This window comes from Prosopis cineraria, unplaced genomic scaffold (genome assembly GCF_029017545.1).
Source record: "Prosopis cineraria cultivar Desert tree isolate PC_DT_omini unplaced genomic scaffold, ASM2901754v1 PC8, whole genome shotgun sequence".
NCBI classification, from domain to species: domain Eukaryota; kingdom Viridiplantae; phylum Streptophyta; class Magnoliopsida; order Fabales; family Fabaceae; genus Prosopis; species Prosopis cineraria.
Window position 1 is genome coordinate 354943 of NW_026555339.1, and position 8649 is coordinate 363591.

General features: G+C 31.3%; 1 pseudogene; it reads left to right on the forward strand.

Annotated features, from left to right (window-relative positions):
- The first annotated feature begins 5343 nt into the window (after positions 1-5343).
- LOC129318289 (probable folate-biopterin transporter 6) lies at positions 5344-7632 on the forward strand (annotated as a pseudogene).
- The last annotated feature ends 1017 nt before the right edge of the window (positions 7633-8649 follow it).

The window sequence follows — 8649 nt, forward strand, 5'->3', positions numbered from 1 at the left end:
GAGGTGGAGACAAGGGAGGACCAGCAAGGGCCACAGGCCCTCCTAACATTTTTATTTTTTTAAATAGAATATAGGAGTTATATATTTTCGGTCCCTATAAGTGAGCATATTACGTAAGCTTTGAGATACTAAATAGAATTCTCATTTTAATCATATAGTAGTCTTTTATACATGTATAATCCAACTATTTTAGTAATTTGAAGATATAATTGTCATAAAATTTACTTATTTTTAACAAAATAACGTTATAATTGTCCTTAAAGTATTGATTTCATTTAATTTTGCTTTTATTTTATTTTTGATGGAAGAACTTATGAGAATTATTACTAACAATTTTTGTCAAGCATTACAATAAAAATTTCAAGATATATTGAATTTCATATGTTTGATATCTGCTATAAAATCACTTATTTAAAAATTAAGAGGTTATGGTTAACATATGTTCTTTAAACAAAATTACTTTTTCCTATAATAATCAAGCTTTTAAAATTTATTGTATGAATATTTTTTACTATGATATATTTAGATTTCATCAACATAAAAAATTTGTAACAATTGAGCATTGTTACTGTGCTGACATGGAGTTTTTTATATTGAATAAAATTTTAAATTTCAATAATATATTTAAATTATTTATTTTTGTTATATATATATGATTAAATATAAATATGTACATTGAAATATTTTTATTATATTAGTGATATATATATATATATATATTTAATTTTTTTTAATTATGATACATGCTTTGTTATCTCAGTCTTCCTTAATAAAATTTTCTGGTTCTGTCTCTAGATACGACAACCGTTATAAGAAGCTGAATCCTAGTCATGCTGCCACAAGAAGGCTAAATAGTATGTGGCAGATTGTGTGGAAGTGTCTTCGTTGCTTTTAATAACAAGAGTATTAGCTTTATTTTTATTCGGTTTTCGTGATAGCAAGAGTTTTTTTTTGGGGGGTGGGGGGTATGTTATGTAATATTTAGGCCAGGGTAAAGTAAAAGCTAAAAGCTATAGGTTATGGAACGAATTGGATGTGATACGGAAATTGTATGATTTGTTGTAAATTTTATTTGACATTTTATATATAATATAAAAATTTTAATATATCGTTTTATCTATAAATTATGGATGGACGGTATAAATTATAAATAGTAGTCACTTATCAAAATTTAAAACAATTTGTCTAGGACTTGTGCTGGCTAAAACTAATAAGTAGTCCTGTGTGACTTGTCCCTTTAGTCATGTGATTCAACTAACTAAGATTTGTTTACTGCGCTGATACAACTTAACGGTCCATAGTCCATCCCAATGCATTAGCCTAGTCAACTTCAAGTCGCTTGCCTGGACCTGCTCAGGTTGTTTGGTGCCGCGGCAGAGGGAAACAAAAATGACGGGAAGAATTATTATTGATTTAGCTGGTACCGAATTGATTTCTTCTGTGGGGAATGACGGTAAAATCTTACAATAGAAAGTTAATATCAATTAAATTTTTAATGTAATTTTTTTAAAAAAATAGATTTACACATTTACAGGAAGAACTTCAATTGCAAATTGAGAAATATATTTATAATTTAAATATTTTATTTATAATTAAAATCCTTAAATTATAATTATTTAAAGTAGTACTTGCAACTTTATTTTTTTAAAAAAAATATTTGCAATCTAACTGTCCTTAATTTATTTTTTTAAACTTAACTGTCATTCTTCCTTTCTATTGCAATACCAACTCAAATTGATATCATTAATAAAGGCTCATATTTTAAGTGAGTGGTCAAAGGTTTAAATTCGGATCCTTATATGAAGCATGTATGATTACAAGAGATTTATCACTTTATTATTTCTTTTTTCATTCTTGAAAAAAATTAGTTATTACTTATTGATCTTATTTATAAGTTTCTTCTAATATGTTTTATCAATATTAAAAAAAATTTAAAATTTATTAATTCTATCTGAAAATTTAATAAGCTATCAACTTTACCTCTATTAAATATACATACTTCAATAATATATATTTTTTTAATATTTAATGAAGGGTAAAAGAAAAAATTTATAATAAAAATTTAATAACATAATTTATAAATAAAATTAAAAAAATCTTTCTTTTTTTGTTTTACAAATAAAATCAGAGGGATTGTTGTGGATGAGGGTTACCTCAGTTATACCAAAAAGAAATAATTTGTTGACTTTTTCATGTGAACGCTAATTAATTTCTTATTGAAGAAAGAGGATGAGAGACAGAGAGGAAAAATAAAATAATAAAGATGTAAATTAAGAATCGTAGTCCCACATTAGGGTATCAACAGATGCCACGCAGCACAAAGTATTGCAAGTCGGGGATAGCTCGAAGCAGTGGCCGGCAGCAACTAACAACTACCCTTGTCGCCATCAACAAAGATCAGCACTCCTTTTGGCGGTTTTGTTAGCTCCTTTGACGCTGCTGCTTATGGTGAAGTCATTTGTAATAAGAAAACAAATTAGATTATAAAATTTTCAAAATATTTTGACTATCAATTCAGTACTGTAATTGAATTATGAGACATTTTAAAAGGTTTTTAGTTTGGTTGAAATGTTAAACTTATAAAGATCAATTTACACACTAATTTTATGAAAACTTTCTCTCTTATTTAACATAACTTCTCTAATAGTCATCATTTAGTGACAATCATCAAGAAAATTAGGGAGCTTGTTGTGAAAGATTGGACAGTCACATTTGCTCATATTTTAGAGAAGTAAATAAATGCGTTGATTTGCTCACATGGGAAACTTCTCACAAAAACTACAATCTTATTATTTATAACGAACCACCTATAGGATGTAAGATTATCTTAAATTTTGATATGTTCTGACTTTTGTAACTCTTACACAATTTTGACCTTGCCTTTTGTTCAAGAAAAATTAAAAAAAAATTAGTGCTCCTTTCTCTGTTTCTCATCAACTGCTTGTATTATTTTTAGAAAAAGTATTTATACTTGTCTCTGGTTTAATTAATACTTTTAATATTTTTTCAGCTATTTTTAATCATACTTTTATTTTTATTAGCTTTAATTATTTTATGCACACGCCACTAATAAATTATATTTTTTAAATGTATCCTCAAACTTTAACCCTTTATTTGGCAAAGCAGAAGGAAGATTAAAAGAAAAAACTTTTAAAATATTAAAAATATTACTTTTTTAAAAAAAATTGTAATTTCATCTTCATTTTTTCACCTTTTTCTCTATTTAAATCAAGCCTTAAATAAATTAGTGAAACATGTGAAATGGCAAAGTCAAGGTGACTGGTGCTCAAAATGGAAGCAACCTTATTTTGAATCAAAAAGAATGTGTTAACAAAAAAAAATCAAAAAAATTAGACTCAGGCAAACGGGCTCAACCTAATAGGCTAGCTCGTTAGTCCACAATTTTTTACAATTTGGGTTGACAAAATGAGTCTATTTTAAAAAATGGGTTGTGTTGCCTGCAAATCCTTTTTTTTTTGTTGTTGAGCAATGACTAGCTCTAATTGGTAGCCTAGCACTCACGCACGCACGCACGCAGCACGCACGCACTCAGAGTTCAATCCCCAGTGCTCAAACCACGAGTCCACGAAGAAGAAAAGGCAACGCAGCAAAACACAGACTTTCATCGATCTTCAATAGACTCAGCTTATCAACCTTCGACAAACCTTCATCTTGTCAACCTTTAGCATAATTTGGTTTTGCTTAGCTAAGTTAGCTCATCGATCTATTCTGTGAGTCTCTTTTGCTCATCGCTCTTTAATCTTTTCTCTCACTCAGCTTAACTAAATCTTATTCAGCTAAGCTCGTCGTCTCTGGTTTTCACTAATATAGTGCTTGGTCTCGGCTTGGTTCTTCTCACTGTGATGTGTTCTCAGTTCTCACCCTGTGGCTTATTCTATTATCATTGTTAATATATTTTATTATTGTTAATTTGTTTAACATGCTTAATTTATAATAAATGTTGAAGATCTATATGTTTGGCAGGTGAAGCTTTTGATAAAAAAGGTGACAATGATAGTAAGGAATTAATTATATCCGATAAAGATAATTATGGACCAGAACAAGCTTTTAATGTCATCACTAATTTAACATGAGCTATTTTAATTCTAGTATTGTCTTGAGTAGATTGTTAATTTGTTATTTCATTTGAGTGGACGTTATTTAGACACAAGAAGTGTTGAATAATGATTGTTGAATAATTTAAATGAGTAAGAGTGATTGTATTTATAATTTTAGATGCTTGTTAGTTGAATTTAATATTTATACAAAAAAAAATAATTCAATGTATTTATGCAGACTAGCACGCCATAAAATGAGTTGAGTTGAGTTTTTCAGTCTGTTAGTCGGCAAAAAAAAAAAAAAATCAACCCGCATAAGCTAGCTCACAAGCTAGCTCACAATCTGTTCATCTAGTGTTAAAAAGAATGTTCCCTTCAGCATATGATGACTTATCAGTGCATTAATGCATTAATCAAACATGACAATTTAGCTCGAGTTTCACGTGTCGGGTCAAATCACCATAAGCGATGGGTTTAAGCTTAATAAAAGATAAAATATTTTCTTATAAAAAAAGATAAAAGATTTTAGTTGAGGTCATTTCACCAAATGAATTGAAATTATGAAAACAACACGTCCTAATAGCATGGCAAGTGGATTGATACACCCTTAAAGCATGGACGATCAACAAACCAAACATGGACGTGTAGATAATGAGATAAAATAAAGAGGGAATTATTTTAAGCTCCTATCTAATATAATTAATTGTTTACAGGTCTATTTGCAATTAAATTTAAAAAATAATAATATTTAAAAATAATTAATTGTATTGAGCAAGATTTATACATAGTTCTCTATGAAATAAAACTCTTGCAAGCAAGATGTAAATCTTGGACTTTCACAGGAGTGTCTAATACAAGGATTACCCATATTTTTTAGATACTAGTTTTGCTTGATTGATTATTTTCATCAAAGTAATGCTCAATAAATTTAACAAGAAAACAGTATTATTGTTTAAAATATTAGTGAATTTAACTCAACATGTTTGTATTGAAAACTTAATAAATTTGATTCCAGTCTTTTCCTCCAACAAATTTGTTTACAGTTTTTTGTTTCTAGAAAATTTTGATTGCAGTTGAATTAACACTTTTTGCATCTGAAATACGTAAGCCAGGGAATTGATTAAGGTCCCAGCCCCCAGACTCCCTGTGAAGTACTGAGCACGGAGGTTTTTCTTCTTCTTTTTCTAGTTCTCTAGTTTTTTTGGTTCACCAAGGCTAAAAGTTTGACCACGAAGGCACCTCTTCATAGTCTGTCAATGTCAAGGGTCAAGAATTAAGCAAGTATATGATTTCACTCATAGATTTTCTGCTATCTCCGTTCCCATTGAATCTTGGATCCAAATTCCAACCTCCATACCCTCTGAATCCAAACCACGATTCGTTCTCACATTTTCCTCAATCAACCATAACCCATTCAACCATTCCAGATGACCAGCGTGAAGATTCTCATTCCTTGAAAGGCCCTACTATTCCGGCTCTAAGAACCACCAACCCTCTTCACATTATCCTTGAACCCTTTCAATGGCTCACAATGCTGTCTTCTCAACTGAACCTGACCTTTATTGCCAGCGTGTTCCTCATTTACGGTCTGGGTCAGGGCTTTTTCGGATCTTTCTTCAAGGTAGTTTTGGACTATTACTGGAAGGACGTGCAGAAGGTCTAGCCCTCTGTGGTCCAGCTTTACACCAGTCTCTACTTCATTATATGGGTCATGAAACCAGTTTAGGGTATCCTTATCGATACCTTCTCGGTTTGAGGATACTGGCGCCAACCTTACTTCATGCTCGCTGGAGTTTTGGGCCTCATCTCAAGATTGACGATAGCTGTGCAAGTGAATTTGCTTATTATGGTAGCTTTGCTTTGTTTGATTGGCATGTCGGCATCGATAGCCATTATTGATGTCACCATTGACACTTATATTGCGAGGAATAGCATCAAGGTGAGGTCATTAGCCCCTGATTTGTAAAGTCTCTACAGATTTTACTCTTCTACCGGAGCTTTGATTGGGTTTCCACTAGTGGGTTTTTCGTTCATCATGTTGGTCCACAGGTTAATGCTCATTTCCCTATTAGTCATCATCACTGATCTTGTGATTGTTGTGTGACTGCATCCAGTAATTACTATTTCTGCTAGTTTTGCATAAATACACCACTGTACTTAATTTTGCCAGATTGTTACTAAACATAGCACTTAGTTTTATATTTAAATCACAATTATTTTTGTGGTATTTCCTCCTATAACCTTCGCTGTATATTTTCTTTTGTCTGACTTGTAGTTTTATGCAAGGGTTACTGGGTCTTTTGGCAATCCCATCGACTTTGCTTGTTGGGTTAGGTTTTCTGATCTATGAACATAAATTAAGACGGCCCCCATTATGGAAAGAAGAAGGTTAGCTTCTTTCTACTATAGATCCATCACTAGCAACCTGTTGTTACCTAAAAGTTTGCTATAAATTCTTTCATTCGCATTGTTGTTTGACATGAAAATGAAAGTATCTATTGCATCACTACTAAAAGAAAAAAACTCAACAGCTAGTGTTAGGAATATGCTACAGAAAAATTGTTGACGAGTAATGAAGCATGGAATATGATATTTTATAGAATTTTCTTTGGTCTGAATACAGAATAAGCAGAATCTAACATCTAGCATTAACAATTATAACTGCATGAATGTTACTATACTTTTGAGCAAGTGATGGAGAATGTAGGAACGACTATTAGGAGCATGTGCCAAACAATAATGTATCGTCAAGTGTGAAAACCTTCTCTTTACGTGTTCCTGCCTCTGGCTTTAAGCATAAGCACTCACGAAGGCTATTTCTATTGGTACACAAATCCAAAAGCTGGCCCTGCTTTCCTTCAGGTCTCTCTTCAATATCCTGCTTTTCCCATTTTGCTGACGAACAACAACATTTTTTTCCCTTTAACACCAACATTGTTTCTTACTTTTATCCCTCTATTCTATATATATGCAGGAATTTGTTGGTATGATCTACGCCATTAGTGCAGTGGGTTCGATAATTAGTGTTCTGATCTACCATAAGCCTTTGAAAGAGTTCCCATTTAGGAAACTACTATTCTATGCACAGCTCTTATATGCCATATCTGGTATGCTGGACCTCTTCTTCGTGCTTCGTTAGAATTTGATCCTAAGAATCCCTGACTACTTCTTTGTGGTCGTAAAAGAAACTATGACTCAAATTTCCAGCAAAATCATATGGATGCCCATGATTGTGTTGAGCACCCAGTTATGCCCTTTAGGCATCGAAGGCACTTTCTTTGCTCTATTAATGTGCATTGATACCATTGGTGCTCTCTTGTCCAGAACTATGGGAGGAGTAGTTCTTCATCTCTTCCACATCACTAGGTCTGACTTCACTAACCTTTGGTTAGCTATTTTTGTTAGGAATATTCTCGGATTTGCCACGCTGTCTTTGATCTTCCTTGTCCTTAAGGTTGATCACTTTGAGGGATTGCTTCCTTATGAGGTTTTGGCAAAGAAAGTGACAGAGAGTATTGATGAAGAGAGTTTAGAACTTGTCCCAACTATAATCAATGAAAAAACTATACTTTAAGACAGGCTATGTAGAGCATAACAGTATATACATTAATACAGGTTCCTTACTAATACGAATTAATGAAGCATGATTCTGCTTGAACATCCTAATATCCTGAGCAAAGATGAGGCTAGTGAATTCTCAATTTATTATTCTTTTTATATTAAGTAAAATTAAATTCATTAACGTACTGCCTTTTCTTTCGATGATATTATTAAATTGAATGGTCAAAGAAGATGTGTTTTTGTTAAGTTTTTATTCTGAATACCTCAGAGAATACTTGTACATTTTTTTAAAACTATATTTGTTTAAATATGTTTATATTCCTTTTTAATTAAATATTTATCAAATTAATAAGTAACTCGTTTTATTTTCAAGACGTAATTCACGCAATTTGGCATCTGACTAAGAAAAAAGAAGGGGAAAAAATCCACAATATTTGGCACTCAGACAATGAAAAGTTTCTTCTAAATCCTAACTCTAAATCTTCTACTCAATCAATCAAAATTCAATGACAACCTTTCATCTGTAACCATATAACCTTTGACCAGAAGACTTTTCCATTTTGGTCTAAATCATCCTTCCTATTCAATAATTTTTTTTTAATGTTAAATTTGTCAACAGTAATACTGTAACTTTACCTCCAAAAAACAATGCAAATCATAGGGGTTAAAATGCTTTCTTTTTAAAACTATTATTTCATATGTTATAATTCTATCAAAGAATTTGATATTACGAACACAAAACATAAAATCTATAGCAAAAGTAGTCATAGCTTATAAATAATGTAGTTTATTTCTTAAATCTTTTATAATACAAGACCAACCTATCAATTATACGAAAACAAGCAAATAAACAAACCAACCATGAGTCTTATCATCAAGTTGGTCTACTAAAGCATTCTAGGAAACAAAAGTGTTTGCTACTTCAAACTTTCCATCTATTTTACTTCTAAAAATGGCAATTAAAAATCCCAGCCATATCATCAAGTTCCTGTCCAGTTCAATAATATGCTTCACAGAAGTCACGGGTTAA